Source organism: Fistularia commersonii, chromosome 13 (genome assembly GCF_037954325.1).
Source record: "Fistularia commersonii isolate RoL2024-O1a breed Wild chromosome 13, RoL_Fcom_v1.0, whole genome shotgun sequence".
NCBI classification, from domain to species: domain Eukaryota; kingdom Metazoa; phylum Chordata; class Actinopteri; order Syngnathiformes; family Fistulariidae; genus Fistularia; species Fistularia commersonii.
Window position 1 is genome coordinate 10,292,826 of NC_141296.1, and position 19,291 is coordinate 10,312,116.

At 37.3% G+C, this 19,291-nt stretch overlaps 1 protein-coding gene across 1 annotated transcript in view; it reads right to left on the reverse strand.

The window, feature by feature from the left end:
* Positions 1–19,291, reverse strand: part of slit3 (slit homolog 3 (Drosophila)) — a 222,396-nt gene that overhangs the window by 170,469 nt on the left and 32,636 nt on the right. The gene's annotated exons all lie outside the window — the stretch shown is intronic.

Below are 19,291 nucleotides of genomic sequence, written 5' to 3' on the forward strand. Positions count from 1 at the left end.
ATGCAATGTTTGAACACATTTGATTGAACTGGATATTCATTGATCACAAATGATCTGTCGAATCAGTAACAAGCATGGGACCAAAGTACTTTTAATTCCATGACCAGAAACTACTAAGTGATCACCAGATGTGTTGATCAGTAACTGTGATGGATGTGATGAACCAGTATACAGGACTATTGTGATGAAGTTCTTTATGCAATTTAAAAAACAAAAAATTACTCATTCATGATATTCTAATATTTTGAGATAGGATTTTTGAGTTGTCTTAAGATGTAAGCAATAATCAGCAAGATTAAAATAATAATAGGGTTGCAATATTTCAGTTGATTTGTAATGAATACAGAATGTATGACATTTTTGTTTTTGTAATTGCATTACAGAAGATAAAGAACTTTATCACAATATTCTAATTTTCTGAGACAGTCCTGTATGATTAGAATAGGGGTGAACTGACTATATGTTAACATATACCAATGTAGTACAGTTTGATACAGGTTGAAGTGCCTTGTGTGACCAAGGATGCATCTGGCTAAAAGTATGTATTTAAAACAATTTAGCTGGCTTTTATTAGGGTTGAAAAACTGCCAAGGGCTTCTCCAGGCTTGGAATCCCATGCCTGCCATGCTACAAAAAGGAGGAGGAGTTACTCATCAATTCCAGCTCATATGATAGTGGATGCAATTCTAGCAAAAAGTAATATAGAAAGAATGTTTTGTTGACAAAGATAGCGGAACGCAATGCAGCAAAGCAGCCAACAAGTAACAACAGATTTGCCAATCTAATGAGACACTGAGTTGTTGCTTCAAAGTCCTTCTCACTTTCTCCATCTGTTGACCATGTACCCTTGGCTAAGACAGTGTGAAAGACAGAACCAACATTAAAGAGGGGAGTCAAATGAAGATGAAATGGAGTTTGTTTACACAGACGTAGAGAGGCCCTCCAGGCTAAATAAAATGAACTGTGTGTAAAAAGTCTAAGAGCTTTTAAATAAACTGATGTAAAAGACATTTCCTAGGAAGGGTAGCCTCCATAGAAAGACACAGGCAGACAGACAAATATAATCCAAAAAGGGTTCAGGAGTGGGAGACAAAAGTGGTCAAAGGCTTTCTTATTCTTGGAGACAAGGGCCCAAGGCAAATGTCCAGGAGAAGTGAGGGGGAATTTCAAGGTTCATTTTGCGTTAGTTTGACCATTAAGCTTGAAAGGGCAGACGCAAAATTGGAATAATGACATGCAATTACATTTGATGTCACTGACTAAACCAACAGAAGACTGCTAGAGCAAAATGGTTCTAGCCATTCTGAAAATTGGCTGAGATATACCTATTTAGGTACTTTCATTTTGATGCCTTTCCACCTGTTATAGAAGACATAACGTCACTACTAAGTTCATCATGTTCCCCTGACTGATAGAAATGTTCATTCTACCTTTTTAAAAAATGCCATTTGGTGTAGCATCGCAAGAAATTATTTACATCTTGTAAATAATGTTCTTTGACAAAAGAAACATGTTGCCCCTGCTTTATCCTGAAATGTAGTATCTGGAAAGCATTATATTGGGAATGTGGAAATGGAACGTTTACAGTCTATGAAAACTTAGATGCATAATTGCTCTTTTACAAAGTCATAGTTGCAGTTGTCAGTTGTTGGTGGTGGTAGTGGTGTGCATGTGTGTGCGTGTGTATGTATGTGTGTGTAATTTCAGTTTAGCAGACATAAAAAGAGGAAGCTGTGGGCAAATGGTTCCTCTCTGTACCCTCTATGCGGTTTAGGTCTGTGCGAGAGTGTGTCTTGTTCTGATCATGGGTGAGTAGAAGGGCAAACATATGATGAGCCAAACTGTGATGCATGTGTGTGTGTGTATGTGTGTGTGTGTGTGTGTGTGTGTGTGTGTGTGTGTATTAAGGGTGCGCAATTTTCCTTTGTCTAGAGATCGTATGAACATGGGGGGTTTAAAAATGCTACATAAAGCCAAAATGTGTGCGTGTGTGCATGTACATATAGATTTCCCAACTGGCCTATTTACAGGGAAAGGAAAACTATGATTAGAGAGAAATGAGAGCGAGTGAAAAAGAAAGGGGGTGAAAGGGAGTGAGCGAGCAAGAGGGGGACAGGCAGAAAACTCTCTCCATCTGGCCTTGCAGTGGATGAATTCAAACACACACACAAACTGTTATTTTCTTATTTTGTTCTTTTCTCATTCAAGTCACAAACAACAACACCACATGACCCTGGATCCGGATCCCCTCCCCGACACACACACACTTGAGTGAATAAAAGACTAACGAACTAACACTCCAATAAATAAGAGACAATAACCCAGACTCCAGACAGAGATTGTCTCTCACCACACAACTACAGTGGCCCTTGAGTTTGAAGCTTTTAACGTAGCAATCCCACCCCCAATCAAGGCCTCCCACTCCAAAAAATAAATGTTAGCGGGTTTGGGGAAGTGGTTAACAAACACAAAGGCACGTATACATACACAATTACATGGTCCTATTACAAAGTTAATACCTACTTAATAACTGAAGAGTTTTGTAAACCCCATTTCCTAGCCGCAAAATGTCTTTTCCATTCCAGCATTCGAGGGGACCTCTCATGCGCTGCCTTCAAACAGATATGGCTTCTGCAAAAGGACAATTAATCAGTCTGCAAACATAATTGAATTAAAGGAAAATATACTTTAAGGACAAAGGTAACTTTGGAACCATGTAACAAGGTCAAAATGTAATTTATCTCTTGATTCATCATGTGGGATTACATGTCTATTACTCTTGATTGTTGCTGCAATTCAATACAACTTTGTGTGTGTGCATGTGACTGTGAGCGCATAGGTCTGTGTCTTATCTATAGCTAAAGCTGTTTCGTCTAACCACTACATTTGAGCAGTCATAGAAAAGACGTTTACATATTACATGATGATATCATAGACTTCTCTTTTACCATTATTCCCAGCAGCTATAAATGCAGTTGATGCACAATTGAAATCCTGCACTTGAAATGCTCTGAAATTGAAACTGCTTTGCTTTCTTTATTTCAAAAAGAGCTACGTTGTACACAAGTTTAGTCACTGGCAATAGGATTAGGTTTATTGATCAACCAAGTGCATTTGTATGCTACTTTAGGCCACTACAAATGAATTTAACAGACATATGTTAGAGAGAGCAGAGTCCCCTGCTGTGCTGTTAATTTGCTAAATTCACTGCTGTGCCCATGTCTAAAAGTTTAAAATAACATGAAGCAGTTGGCAAATTGACCTTTGATGACAGAATTAAACCAAAAAGAAAACTGAATTTAAAGAGCCTGAAAATACAACACAAATTTATCCACACAAGCACACAAGCGTAAATTGGCGCACGCACGCGCACGCACACGCACGCACACGCACGCACACACACACACACACACACACACACACACACACACACACACACACACACACACACACACACACACACACACACACACACACACACAACTTTGTCAGACACCACAGGAGTGAGAGCTGTCATCTGACGAATGACTGGTAGATAATTGATGATATTTCTGTCCTGGAGTCTCTTCAACCATGAAACAGGTTTCACATCTGTTATATTGATAGGTCTGGACATTTCATTTAACATTGGACAACACGGAATACCACAGTCCCCTAAAGAGTGCAACCCCAAGCTCCTGGGAACCAGCAGGTGACAGAGTGTGAAACAGGGAAAAATTAAATCCTAATGATGCAAAAAAAAAAAAAAAAAAAAAAAAAAAAGTATAAATTTATATATATAATACATATATATTTATTATACCAGCCTGATATGAAATTTTAAGAGATGCTTGTGATAAGTGCTTAAACCTAAATTAAGCCAGTTTTAAATATCCCCAAGATAAAAGCCATATACATACAGTATATAGCACCAACAACAACTTTTTCATTTCTTTTTTGATATATCATTCAATGACAACACACTCACTCAGATGAAAAAAATTGCTCCTGACGTAAATGAAAACATTTACTCAAACTCCTCCAGTGAGCTACCAAACAGACTGTATTTGAATCACTTAAACTGGCTGTTAAGTCATCTTACATGACAATTAGAGTTCTTATAGCTGGAATTAAAGAAAAAAATCATTTGTTACACATTTAATTGACAGCAACCTCTATATGATGATGTAACTCATTTACATAAAAAGGCCATGCAGTGATGAAGAGGGCAACAAATTATAAAAGACAGGAATGCATTGAAGTAATAGAAACACATTAAAAGCTTTGCCTTCCAAGAGCAGAAACAGAAAACCATTAAGAATTTTATATATTAAATTACAAATCAACCTCATCAGCATTGCCAAATGTTTTCACAAGCATTTGAATAACTATCAAGTTTAATTTACATTCTTTAATGAGATTTAAACAGTAAATACTGATCTAATTTTCAAAAACATCTACTAAGAACCTCACTCTCACCTCTCTTCAGTTATTTGTTGTTGCCTTTAAAAAACACTATCTACCTTTTTTCTGATTTGAGTGTTCATGTCCATATTTTTTTCAGGCTTTATTTTGCAAGTCAATGACATTTTAGTCAAACTTAGTCCGGCACTTTTTCATGGTTTCGATGTAATTAAATGCACATGAATATTTTATAGGAGATCGAACTAATTGGCTTTTTGTGATGGTTTTATGGCGTTCAATGACTTGTGCCAAATTATTCTTCTTAAAGAGAATGAAAGGTAATTAGGCACAATTAATGGAGGACAAAGAGAGGGCCTGGAACAAAACAGAGAAGTGGGATAAGCAGACAAAGGAAGGAGGACAGAAAACAGAAGGACCGAGATTTACTTGTGGTTTACTTCCCAAGATAGGTAAATTCTGTTATCATAGAGTGGAAGAGTAGGAATAAGTCTTCAGATTAAAAACTAATACTTGGCTGAATGACTTACTGGTTTTCTGTGAAGAGAGAATACAAGCAGATAATTGACTAGATGGGAGAGAGACATCAAGGAGCCTTCTGGGAAAAAAAAAAATCCTTTGGGATTAATAATGGTGTATTCCATTCTGTTATACGGATGAAGAAAGCGGTGAGAGAATGATATGTAACAAAAGCTGTTAATTTTCAAAATGAGCCAAGACGGGAAAACAAAGGAGACAAAAACAGGCAAGTTGACAAAAACCTTGGGTGAGCCTGATTCACTAATAGCAAAACAACCAAAGTCAGAACGAAACAGCAGAGCAGACACAGATCGTGGGCATGGACAGTTAAATGTATTGGACATTATTAATTTTGTTACATTGTTTTCAGTCCATTTAATATTGTCTATATTCATACTCTTTAAAACCTTGCTGTCATCTGTGATGATTTTTTATTTCAAATATATGAAGGACTGCCAATAATTACATGGAGGTGTTGCGGTAATAAGCCAATGAATAATGATTAATTAAAAACTTGTAAAATTTAGTTTCATGTAAGATATAGTTTGTATCTGTAAATAGTCTTCATCCATTTATACATACATACAGTATACATACACACACTCACACACAGAAAAACTGCAATTAATATTTGATCTGGTTTAACCAGCACATGGTACAAATATTTTCATTTTCACCATTGACAATTTCCATCATGAAGCAATTATTCATTTTGTCCATAGCACACAAGTTACCAGTGCAGTGTGAAGACCAGGACTGACAAGAGGAGTTAACAGAGAGCGGTCGGTAAAAAGGTCTGACAGTAGGGGAGGATAGCACAGGGCTTGTTTTAGGGTTCAGAAATCATGCAATGAACCGCATCACAGCACAGAGAACTTTCGGTGCAGTTAAGTCACTTAGTAACTCAGGTGAACAGGCCTGTGCAAATGCATGCTAAAGGTAAACAGTAACGTCTGGAAGAGCACTTAAGGCAAAATGGCAGAACAGCAACAACTTACTGCTGGCCTGACTTGTGCCTGTCAAGTCCACATGCGGATACCACTTGATGGCTTTTTGGATCACCACCGACAGCAAGCATCATGGGACCCATATTTTACCTTTCTGCTCTGTTGCCTGCTCTTGATCTTTGACCTTGAGAAGTATGACCAATTTAAAGAGCACCCAAACTGAATTCTTTGCAAAGTTGTAATGTGACAAAAGTATCAGGAAAGAATCAGCCTTGATCGTTCCACAGAGTTTAACTATATATAAATTGTAAGTAATTTTTTTTCTTTACTGATCTGAGAGTAAATTGATTCAGACAGAACCATCTCACATAGAAATTCAAAGACTAACTGATAAGGTCAAACCCCAAAGCCAGACAATAAAAGAAGTCTAGACAGAACTTTAAACTGCGGGAAAATGACAGGACACCTACAATGATCCATTTACGGTTGACTTACCCTTTAAAAGCAATGTCACGCAAAAAAATATCAGTAAAAGTATTTTAAGTAAATCATAGTTTTAGCAAAGAAAACATCAGGAAATTATTGGGCTTGAGCTCTTATATAATATGTAATTAGTGGTGGAATCTGATTCTTTAATAACACACAGCTATAGCTACAGAAGAAATAAAAACAAGTGTTTAGACGAGAAATAGAAAACCTATAACATATAAAATGTTTGTTCATTGGTATATATTCTTGCAACCAAAAAATTAAAAAGCCCTATTTTTTTTCTTTTTTTCATTCAACACACCAATGTCCTCATCTTGACTCATTGGAGTAAACAAACATAAACAAACAGCACCAAATGTTGACTGTGTTGCTATAGAAACCACCACCACAGCCGAGGTTGTTAGAGTTGTGATTAGGCAAATTAGACTGGAGGCTAAATACGGCTTGTGTGTAAAGCTGTGTTAACGGGTGGTTCTCCTAACTAACTTTCATGGTGGTTTCTCTACCTCTCTCTCTCTCTCTCTCTCTCACATACACACACACACACACACACACACACACACACACACATGCACGCACAAAGCAGAATGAACAGGAAGCCTGTACTTGTCTATGCATGGCTGCTGTTCATTGACCCGGTGAAGACAGTTGAGAGCTCCCTTACTTCGAAAGGTGTGTGTGTGTGTGTGTGTGTGTGTGTGTGTGTGTGTGTGTGTGTGTGTGTGTGAGTGAGTGAGTGATGAAACCCTCTTCATCTGCGTGCCGTTTTACCTGCAAGCCTCTTGCTTCCGCTTGTGCACACATATGTGGGTATGTGTGTGTTTCCAGGTATGAGGCCCTTCCTGTGTGTTCAGTTTTCACTCAGCAGATTTTATTAATATGGCTCCTCTTGGAGTCTTTCATCTCACGGACTTTTCCGGAAAGGTAGAATAGTCTATTTAGCTGCAGAGCACCGCCAAAGAGCTGAAACTGCTTTTATTGCTACATCTACCCCCAGAATTACTTTTGTGACTAATAGAGTCTGCATGTGTATAATGCATCTCCAGTTTGTATGTGTGTGCCCGTGTGGTGGAAGTGATTTAGAGGGTTACAAAGAGAAGGAAACACTTACCTAGAAAAAGAGGGATTAATGGAGAGGAAGTGAGATGTTCACTTTGTCCTTTAAGTAGGTTAAATCCTAAAGTGAAACATTAATGCCAAGTTCCCCCTTGTATAAATCCAGATTTTTTTTCAAGTACTTGTACTTAGATTTATCCCAGTGCTTAAAGCAACACTGTCAGTCAATGGCTTGATTTACAGTTCTGGGGGATTTTAGAGATACTATTGATTGTTTATTTTCATCCATCCATCCATCATCTCCCGCTTATCCTGCACTCAGGGTCGCTGGGGATGCAGGAGCCTAGCCGAGCTGTCATTGCTGTACATCCTGGACTGGTCACAAGTCAATCACAGGAACACATACATTGACAAACAACCATTCACTCACTTAGTCATTGGGGGCAATTTTTCCCAATTTTTCCCAACTAACCTGCTGCATTGGACTGTAGGAGGAAACCGGAGAACCCAGAGAAAACCCACACAGACACGGGGAGAACATGCAAACTCCACGCAGAAAGGTCCTGCATGCTGTTAGGCCAAAGTGCTAACCACTGCCACTGCGCCCCCCTGATTGTTTAATTTGTTTAATCTTAAAAAAGTAAAAATCCAAACTGGTTTTCTAATGCCTGTATTTAACCAGAATTTTTCTTTAGCCTGCATTTATATAGATGACACCAGATCAGCTGGTATTTGTGGTAAGAGATTTTTTTTTAGTCTATGAGTCACTTTTGTAAGTTATGGAAACATCCCAATTTGTGTTTTCAAAAACCTCACTGCTGCTTAACAGAGAAAGGCGGTGTGCACAGAAATGATTCTGTTCTTTGCACCTCCAATAACTAGGAACAAAAAGATTCTGAAAAAAGGCTTGCACTCAAAGCGTATTTGTTTGGGCTGCACAGAGAATCCACCTCTTGAACTGAACAGGCAGACAATGGCCTTGAAGGAACTCCAAATATCCCAAAAATTTTCAGAGACAAGTGAGAAGATTGTATCAAATAGAAAGTGGATTGTCAAAGAACTTCTGAAGAAAGGCTTTCAAAAATGTTACTATTCTTCTTGGTTTAATAGAGTCTAGCACACAATGTAATGCAAGCGATAAAACAAGAAGACACATCAGTAATATTTCATTCCGGAGTTTGTTGAAAAAAAAAGACACATTTCAGAACTTTTGTATTTCTGTGATTTAGTTCAAACCACATGCTTTGGTCCTGAGATTTTCTCATGCATGCTCTATATCTTCTAAAATGTCAGGACAACATGTCTGAGGGGGTGAACTATGAGATGTTATCTCCTGGCAGCACAAGGAGAGGACATGAGGGGAAAAAAAAGAACAAAAGGAGCAGGATATGAATTATGGTAGTATCGATAGCTGCCTTGCGCTACTCCCTTTCATTGTATTTTTCTCTTTTCTACCTACATTTTGCATCACAAAGTTTGGTTTTTCTTCTCTTGTTTCTAATTTCCTCTTGTTTTGCCAGGGTGTTGCATTTTTGAAGTCTCAGAGATGACTTGGAAATACAACTGAAATGGTACTGGACTGTGATAAACACAAATATGTATTTATTTTAACTCCCAACTTTAGGGTGGTTAGCTTAAGTTGGAAAAACATTTAACCTCTATGAAAAACATAGAAGCATGAGGACATTTCAATTAGTTGTAGATCCTTTCAAATGTTTCATCTCTCATGTAATAAGACTTTTTCAGTGATGACTGACCATTGGGAAAATACAGTTATTCATATGTATCTTTAATGGTGTTAATAATCCCGAATAAAAAAAAGATTTGGGATTAGTTTCCAACCAATTACTCCCAGTTCAACAACTAGTGGTTATTAACACATTTCCACAGGTTTCAAGCCAAGCAGCCTATGCATTAAATAATATTTTTTGCTGAAGCTGCTGTCTTTTGCTTTGTCTTCCAAGCTACTTTTAACTAACCAAGAGGTAATCAGGCAGTTGCTGTATAATGGCCTGGATCAGTAAGAGTGTTTAGCAGTAAATCTTCAAGGCCTAACTTTAATATAATCAGTAAATATTTTAAATACTATCAGGAAATGAGAGATGGGGGAAGAGAAATACCCACAGCTATGAAGTTGATAACTGTGATGCTGTGCAAAAACATGTTGTTGCATTTTGTAAATATGGCATTTAGACATTCCAATTGACTTGAAGATGTTTCTGACCAACTTAAGGCCTGTAATTATACATACGGATGCATTTTAAATGGTGCGACAGGAATTTTCACACACCAAATATTGTACACTCACACAAACACACATAAGCAACGCAAGACTTGGCACAGTTTTCAAAGAAAACACACGTTGGGTCCTCAAGTGTGTGTGCGTTTGTGTGTGTGTGTTCAAAGCCTTATTCCCGTAATTTTAAATATAATCCATATATGTGTGTGGTGGGTCCACGGTGTGATCCAGGAATGAGTATGTGTGTGTGTGTGTGTGTGTGAGTTAACGAGACAGTGCTAATTAAAATCAGAACATGTTCTGAGCAGAGCTATGTTTGCCATCCATCACGTTACTGCACGTTATTACACACACACATATACAACAGCAGTAAAAGCGAACACACACAGAGACGACAAAGGAGCATTAATCACGGTAGATGTTCGGCTACACACTTATTCACACATAAATCTTGGGTGTCTTTGGAATCATGAAGCCAAACATGATGAATTCCATCCGCCACTCTTTTCTCATCGCCTTTTATGTTTATGTTTTCAAAGTTGTAACATCATCATAACTCTACATCTTATTCTGCTTTGAAACCATGACAAATGCTGCTTAGCACCGCTCTGACTTAAGATTGGTTTCATCTAATTGTATGACTTTTCAATGTCACAGCTAAAGCTTTTTGACTCACATCCACTCTTTGTCAGTGTCTCTTGACAAAGAGGTGATGTGAGTTTGTATCTGCTGCAGACATGCATGAATTCAAATTTCACTGAACAAAGGAATCTTGATTGATGAACTACTACAACTGTCAAGCAGTTATGACATTTTTGTTTTGAGAGGCCTGTTTTTTGTCAACAACATTTTCAAACGGACAGGGGGCAAAAACGATACACTTCGAATTATTTTAGGCTGAAGTCTTCCCACAGTGGCATCAAAATTAAATTACTAATAACGGTCATTGTCTGTATGTTTGACAAAACACAAGTTTCAAAATTGTTAGAAAATTGAATCTATCGAAAGGTCAAACATAATAAAGTATTTAGTTTAATCCAAGAGAAGGAACATCAAATCTTAACTACATCTGATGTTGCTTAAGAACCAGTTGAGCACCCAAACTCTCTTTGTGCCAACATTTTGTTCATTTTCTAACTTAACATAAATGTGGAAACTAGGTTTCCAGTTTAGCTACCATGGTAGCCAGTATATCTTTCGTTAAACATTTGATCATTAGCCTCAGCAGATTTCCGCCTTCTGAATAAAACAAGCTTGGCCTCAGGATGTCAGGCGCATGCATCCTTTCTACATACATTCAACTGATGATTCATAATACTGCTTCCCACAATATAGCCTTAAAATACAGACTGTTGCATTAAGTTAAAAGTGACTTTGAAAAGTCAATGGATAATTTGTCATAAATGTTTTCTGGTGGCCACATGGTAACTGCAAGCCACATGCTATTCATCTTTCTGCCTTCCCGGTAATATGCCGCAGTCAAATATCACTTCTAAAAAGATGTACTTTAGGTGTATTTTGCCGATAGAAATGTTTTCAGAAGAAAGGAGTATTAATTTATCTAATTAGAATTTGGAAGGGAGATAAAATCTTGTAAAAGAAACCGTGGTATTCCATTTTGTTCAAATGATAGAAAGCCTACAAAGCATTGTGAATAGAGAGGATTCTTGCTTTATGTAACTGAAAGAGACCATTTATAGCTATTACATCTATATATTTAGCCAGTCTGATAATTAGGGCCTGCATTTTTTTTTCAACTTCCAATACAAAATACAGGCAGGGTTGCTGCCACAGAGTTCCAATTATAACCTATTCTTTTAGTAAATCAGTTATGGAAGGGAGTTTTAGATTTGCCAGTTCTGAAGATTTGTGTAGTGGCACGAAGATGGATTCATTCTTTTTTGCAAGTCTTGCAAATGCACTTTATATACTGTAACTACCAGTCTTAAGTCTATAAGGTGCAAGAAACCGCTTTGAGGAAGACTGTGTGTGTGGGCATTGTGACACACGTAGCTGTAAACACAAAGCGTGTATCCCATAACAATGCTGGAACACATTTAATAAAACAATATGACCGTATTCACTGCAGATATCCAAAAGATGTTCGTCCATATGGGCTCCCACCTAACTGTGTTTGTGCACATGTGTATGTGTGCGAGTTCATTCATCTCAATAACAATGCAAAGACAGCATAATGGAGGCCACATGTCTTGTGAATCGCTCACAATTCACTGTCGAAGAAATGCCAAATATGCCAGAGAGGGGGCAAGAATGACAGACGGGACAGTGAGGGAGTTAAAAAGAAACACAGTCCTATAAAATCAAATAAAAAAACAAAAGTCCTATAACTCATGTGATTCAAACTTGGAAAATTTAATTTAACTAGGTAATTTAATAGCATTGGCATCAATGATCTTTTTTTTATATGTAGGCAACCTGGCCATTTTGAGTGATATCACCAACTATGAATGCATGTGCAATCTGCCCAAGTGGCAAGCTCTGCTGCTGAGTCAAGAAGCATCTGTTAGCAACTAAAATCTATACTTCCTTCATGGCTGCTTGAGCTATTTGTCTCCCAAACAAGTCATTGCTTACAGACTTTCTGATTATAAATAGGACTCAAATAAATAATTTTACAGTCATTTGTATGTCAGCTGAGGATACCATGATCAGTCATATTCAGCAACAGTAATCCAGACTGATCTGGAAAACGGTTATATTTTCATTCCAGCTCAAAAATTCTCCATGATAGTTGCCATATTGATCACCAGTGACTTTTCCTCTCTGTTCTCTGTGTCACTTATCAGCATCAAGGATCATGTTAGCCCTAGAGACTATGAAACTCCATACTGAAGAAACAGAAAAGAAAACTGAAAATTTACACTGTAGTAGGTATATGAGAGTACCATTAAATATGAATAGAGTTAAAGAGTTTCACTTGATGAATGCTACTTCTAAATGATTTACAATTAACCTTTACACACTAACACAACCTCTGGATGGGCAGCAAATGTAATGGATCAAACCTTTGATGAAGAAACCAGGTCACGCTGGAACGGTGTTAAAGCAGTGAAGACATGGCCAGCAAGCAGCCAGTGACATCATCTCATTAGTGCCCACTTGAAAGTGACCACCAGGCAGTGGGTGGCGTTGACTTAAGTAGCTCTCAGAAATACTTGACGCCTGGGGCCATTTATTTAGCTTGAGCGCTCACAGAGCTTGACATTTATTTGCTACATCCCTCCTTAACACTCTATTATTGTACACATCTCACCAGTTTTTACAGTCATTTCCTATGTGCCCCCCCAAACCATGTGTCCCTCCAGGTGTGTGTCTGAAAGAACGTGAATATCTGTTCTGGTCTGACTGATTCTAACAATGTCATTCCCTCTTTATAAGTTTCATTTTTAAAAGCCTGGCTCTCTTAGTTTATCTTTGGGCGGGTTCATTAAAAAAAAAAAAAACGAATACATTTAATCACATTGCATAACATTATTGGACTCGATTAGCCAATTCTGTTACATCATTTATTCAAGATATTGTTATTAAGAATTGCAACCAGGTTTGGGAAGGAGAAAAAATTTAATTATGCCAGAGAAATATTTTGAAGAAATGCAACTTCTTATGCCTTCTTTTATGTGAACACTTAGAGGGGTCTCATTGTCTTTAAATTGAAACCAAGCAGGAGTTGCACTTTTTACTGTTTTTAAATTTCAACAAGTAAATGAAAGGGAAACTGGTGTGATGGCCGGTTCAAGAAGAGGGCATCTGTTTGAACCCAATCTGTGTACATTTGACTTCAGACTTCTGTCTTGACAGCAATTTCAAGAACAAACCGAACATGACGGATGGATGAGCATTTAACATTCAGCTCTAATGACCATTTTTGCTATTCACACACGCTGTTCCATCATATTTTGTGTACACATGCATCCGCAACCACAAAGCCTTCAGAAAACATTAAGGCACATACAAACTACAAAGCTCTTGGGGAGAGCTGAGAACGAGGCTTCTCACCCCGCATCCAATTGTTTTTGCCTTTAGACATGGTCAGACCACACATCAAACTGCATGTTTCAAGCATATCGAGTATCTTACTTAACTTTAAGCAAAGCCAGCATACACAAAACGTCCATCGGCCAGCGATAGCTGACTTGGTCCATAAAAATCGTGGGTTTACTTTCTTCTTGACCATCTTTCTTCCATTACATTTCCTCATCTCTTCCCTCTAATTATTCTTTACTCGCTTCATTTCTGTTTTCATTACTGTTCTGTTTTCCTCAGAGATTCACATTTCTTACGGCTTGGCAGTTAGGCTGAACTTCTTGACCTCAACTTATCAGATTTATCACCTTTCTGTATTCATAGCCATAACTTCACACCGAGCAATGCAAATCTTTGTTACCATTGCTACGGTAGATGTTGTCCTACAAAATTGGGCAGTTGATAGCTGTTTATAGCTTTTTAGCTTGGCAAGTTGAGTGCTGACAAAATGTTTATATTCAATGCAATATAACTAATACTCACCCATGTTACTGCTTTTAAAACAAAATAACTGATTCCAAATTCATACAGGGTTTTGTGTCAAAAGAAAAATCTTCATTGGTTTATTTCTGCCACAAATTTGTTCATTGTGCTACTCACCTACCTTTTATACTGATGGATATATTGGCAAAACTGGACAAATTATGCATTCCACCACACTGGTGTAGAGTTCGTCAAATATACAAATAAGCCTGAGGTATATAGAATGGTTATAGCCAAAAGACGGGCTGACTTATTTGTTAAGTATTCGAATCCTTTGGAGATTTACAGCTTCCTGGCAGAGGTTTATGTTGACAGTATAAATGGACCATTGCAGATTTCACTGTTACACCGAGACATCAGTTCAGTAGGAAATGAAGGTATATCATTTGAACGTGCCGTGTGAAAGTACAGAGTACAACAAGATTAAAAGTCATCTACACATAATCCATGAAAGTAATCCATGCAACAATCACTCTGGAGAGGCTGTGGTGGCCTTGTGAAACAAACTACAAATTTGAAAACCACTGCAGACTATTGTTTTGGACTGAAACAGAAATCTAGGCACGCTGGGACACACACAAAGCCATGACCACAAGCCTGACGCTCAGCTTGTAAAAGTGACCCACATTCAGGGTGAGAATTTTACATTGAACAAAGTCAGTTTGAATGCAGTGTTCTCTTTTTTTTTTGAGTTACACATAACTTTGGTATAACCTGACAAAGAGTTAGCGAAAGCAAGAGATACCATTGATATAGAGAGGAGGAATTTGCCATTTTGCTTTTTGCCATTTCAAATAAAAATTTTGAAAATGTCAACGGTGGTTGACATGCCACTGTTTTGTCACTGACAACTTTAGTGACATTAAAAATGGAAGAAGCATACGATAAATCATTGATAAAATCTGGGAAACACTCCGTGGCAAGTAAAAATTCCAACCACAGTAAATCAAATCTTTATTTGCATAACATGTTTGAGAAAGTGTGATAGAGACCCGGCTGCTCCATTTATCTGACAGAATAGAGCTATTTAATAATATAGTTAGTGGTGGGCATGAAAGGATACATGGAAAAGAAATACAAAGTTCTGATACGAAAATACTTTGTCTAACCTTTATTATTTGTCAACACTTCATCCAAAAAAAAAAAAAAAAAAAAGTGTGTGGCTTTTCACGGTAATAATGACTCCATGTGGCATTTGGTAGGATGGCAGAAATGTCTGGATATCTTATTGTTATATTTAAATAATATTATATGCTTTCCATATTTCATTATATTTCATTGTATTTCTTATTCTTTCTCCTTCTACTATTATCTATTACTGTTATGTTTTTTTTTTTTTTACTTGAAACTCTGGAACAACAATTTCCTCCGGGATAAATAAAGTTGTTCTCATCTCATCTCATTGAGTTAACGCTTGATCATAAATAACAGTAGGATAAAGTGGTGTTTCCCTTTCTTTCTCACTTTCTGTCCGTCTCTCTTGCTCTGTCTGATGGGTCATGTCAGCCATCCCTGTTGAAACTTGTCAAAAACAACATTTTTTTTAAAGGGGACGAGGGAAAAAAAACCCTCAATTTTTGTTTGTGAAGGGTTCATATTTCTTGAAACACATGGAAAACAAAAGCTAATACAGGGCCATATACACAGCCCATCACACAGTGTTACCAGCATTGAGAAGAATTTGAAATCCAAAATAGATAAAGCCAGATGTTTGCAACTTTATTTTAACAGCGTACACAAACTGCCATGGCTTTTCAGCTCTTCAATTATCTCACTTAACCTAAGAATAATAGTTCTATCCACTCAGCAATCTTTGCATTCAGTTTAGCCATGCACCTTTTCATGGGTTGGTACACATTCAGTTATACACTTCTCTTGCATAAGCATGGGACATAATTGATAAGTGTAGACCCAAATTGGATATATATAGAGATGTTTGTGTCTCAAATAACATGGTAAATGCTTTTGAATTCAAATTTCAAACTAACATGTTTCAAAGTTCAAAGCAAATGTGTTGGTTTAGGTTGAACAGGTGGAGTCTTGGCTGTTATAACTTTTGTATGGCCTGTGTTTATGTGTGTGTTAAGAGAGAGAGAGAGAGAAACAAACAGGGAAAGTGTACATATTTTCAGTGTGTCCTTGAGTGTGTGTTTGTGAGTGATGTATAAATATATCTCAACAGGTTTTAAAGTGGCTTTGCGGTGTTCTGTATTTAGAGGAGGCCGGCTCAAATCTACTTCCTTCATTCATGTGGCTGACTCTCTCTTTCTCTCTCATTTTCTCTCTATTTCTTCTCTCTCTCTATTTCTCTCTCCCCCCCATTCACCCCAGTCATACCTTCAGATCAGCGTTGACTACATCTATCTTGTCCATTGTTTTGCTGTCTCACTCCACACACAAAACTTTTTATTACTGAAAATCCATATCTCTGTCATCTGTCTAATCTCCTCTGTTATCCTCTATTGTAAGAGGTTGTTAAATATCTACTGATGATATCTCCAAGAGGTTCTGGAAAAATGTAGAGTAGGATTAGAGGGTCGGTTGTCACATCAGTCTTCTGCATGTGTTCAGCAGTGGTTAGACTGTAAAGTTGTTTAATCACATCTAAAACAAAAGGAAACAATAAAAAAAAGCATACCTATCATGCTCATAGGCTATGTGTTTACAGTTCCTGTTTGTTTTTTCAAAATTTCATAAGTTTTGCAAAAGTTTTTATATCGACAACGTAAATGAAGCATTGCAGATCAGTTCAGTAGGGAATGACGTTTATCATTATAAGCCCAGTTCCTGTTTCTTATTAGCAAACAGAATAAAATGTAGAAAAAAATCAATTTCAAAAGTTTTGTTGAGTTTAGCCCTATAGGAGCCTCCTGAACCTTGTCTGAGAATTGTTTGATTCATGTTTACTATGGGGGGAAAAAAAACAACAGATGTTCCACTGTTTGACACTTTCATGACCATTTTGGAGAGTTCTGTCATGATTCCACAGGTGTCAACCATTAAAGGTTATTTTTATCTTAGAGTTCTTGTGAATATGTTTTGCTTTGCTACTTTGTTGTGTTTCTAATTTGTTTAGTATTTTGGGAAATTATGTGATGTAACTTCCTTCTGATTCCCAATTTCTGGCTCAATTTCATATACTAATTCATCCTTAAGTCCAACTAATAGGTTATTTGAGAGGGAACATCATACACGCTCGCACGCACGCATGCACACAGGCACACTAGGTTTTTGGACGCATCTTACATCTATACAGCTACCAAAACATTTAATCGCAAACAACCTCCGAAAACCAATGACGGCCCCACAGAAATCGCACCCTACATCATAACGTCTCAAATTTGACCACCCACTGCTACTCATGATCTACCTTGGACTGAACGTCACACTATACAGTTGGGCCGTCTAAAGCAGGTCCACAACATCATGCGGGACCAGTACCATCCAGCACATACCCTCATCTATTTGCTGCCCTCTGGAAAGAGGTATGGGTCCATGTTAACCCCTCTCTGCCCCTAGAATACAATAACTATGAACTAGGTCTCAATAAAAATCCCAGTAACTCGAGGGACATTGATGCCATATGCTCTCTTGCACTTTTTGTTCTTACAGTTTATAGGGGTGTGAGTCAGTGGGAAACGATATCATTTTTTAACTGTGTGCTTTTCGACGATGACAAATAAAAGCATTGATTAATTGGTACAGAATTTGGATTAACTGCTTCTTAATTTACATTTTGATTCATGAAGCAAAACTGAGGAGAATCTACTTGAGAATTATTACAATACAATTCATTATTTATAATATCTACATAATACCTTCAGTGCAACGCATACACTTCATAGGGCACTATTATCAAATTGAATTTGAAGTTTTTTGAGATCATGAAAAAGATGGTTGTAAAGCTAAATTATGCATTTGTGGTGTTGTTGTTGGATAGGCTTTTCAAAAAGTTTCCATTTTCTGCAGTACTTAGATTCACAAAAAAAGGATTGCATGTTAAGCCAAAGTTTTTCTGCTGCACTGATAATCATGTTGGATGTCATTTATCAAACGTCTTCTTTTATTTCACTCATTCAAAACTTCAGCACCATTTGTATTGGAGGAACAGTTCATCTCTAGTTTTGTGCCGTAAAGAAATCCAGTAGATTTCCATCCAGTATGGACAAAGTGGCACACAATGTTGAACCAAGTATAGACCCCAGTAGTGGCTGCCAAACTCCCCGGTAGTCGGCTTTTTGTTTGCAATGCTCCACTTTGTGTTAAAGCTTCAATGTGGATACAATTTAGCGACGATACACAGACGCATGTAGCAGTGTATGTTGGTTATATTTGCTAGTTAACTCATCTTTAACGGTACTTGACTGATGTGAAAGCTTCCCCTTTTCAGGTTTGGGTCTTTATAGTCTGTATGTTACACCCTCGTAACATAATAACCAATAAATTCTTTTGGTTCTGTGTCAAACAGTTTGGAAAGCATTCATGTTTTAAATTTCAGCTGAACATATTTAACGAAATGTAGCTGAAGGAGAAAAATTGATTGTGATAAACAAAATTCTCTGATTTCTTGAAAAATAAAAGGTAAACTTCTTGTTAAGAAACATTTCAGATATGCTAAATTTCACTTGTGTGACAGTGAAACGTGTAGTGATGGATGTTTTTGCTTGCGGCTGAGAATGTGTCTGTGGTCATATGTGTGTGTAAGAGGTGAAAGAGAGATGATGACTTTAATTGCAATATTGAAGATTTGGTTAATTTATAACAGTAAGACTTTACTAAAACACTATAAATCAAAAGTCTGACATTTAAAACATTCCCACATATGTGCAAACAAAGATATGACTCTCTAGACACCAACAATGATCGATCCATTCCTATGCCTGTGTGTGACATTAACCAGTGCCATAACAATGGCCAAGAGTGGCTACATTGACCTCCCAAAAAGTTGACATGTTCTATGCAAATGGATATGGAGAGTTAAAACAGCCAAGCTGAGATGTTGTTTTTTCATATTGAATTTTAACTATATTTTTCAGAATTCGCTTAGTAAACTCTATCCCTTCGCATTAATTTCTTTGACCTATCCACAACATTGATAGGTTGACACAAGTCA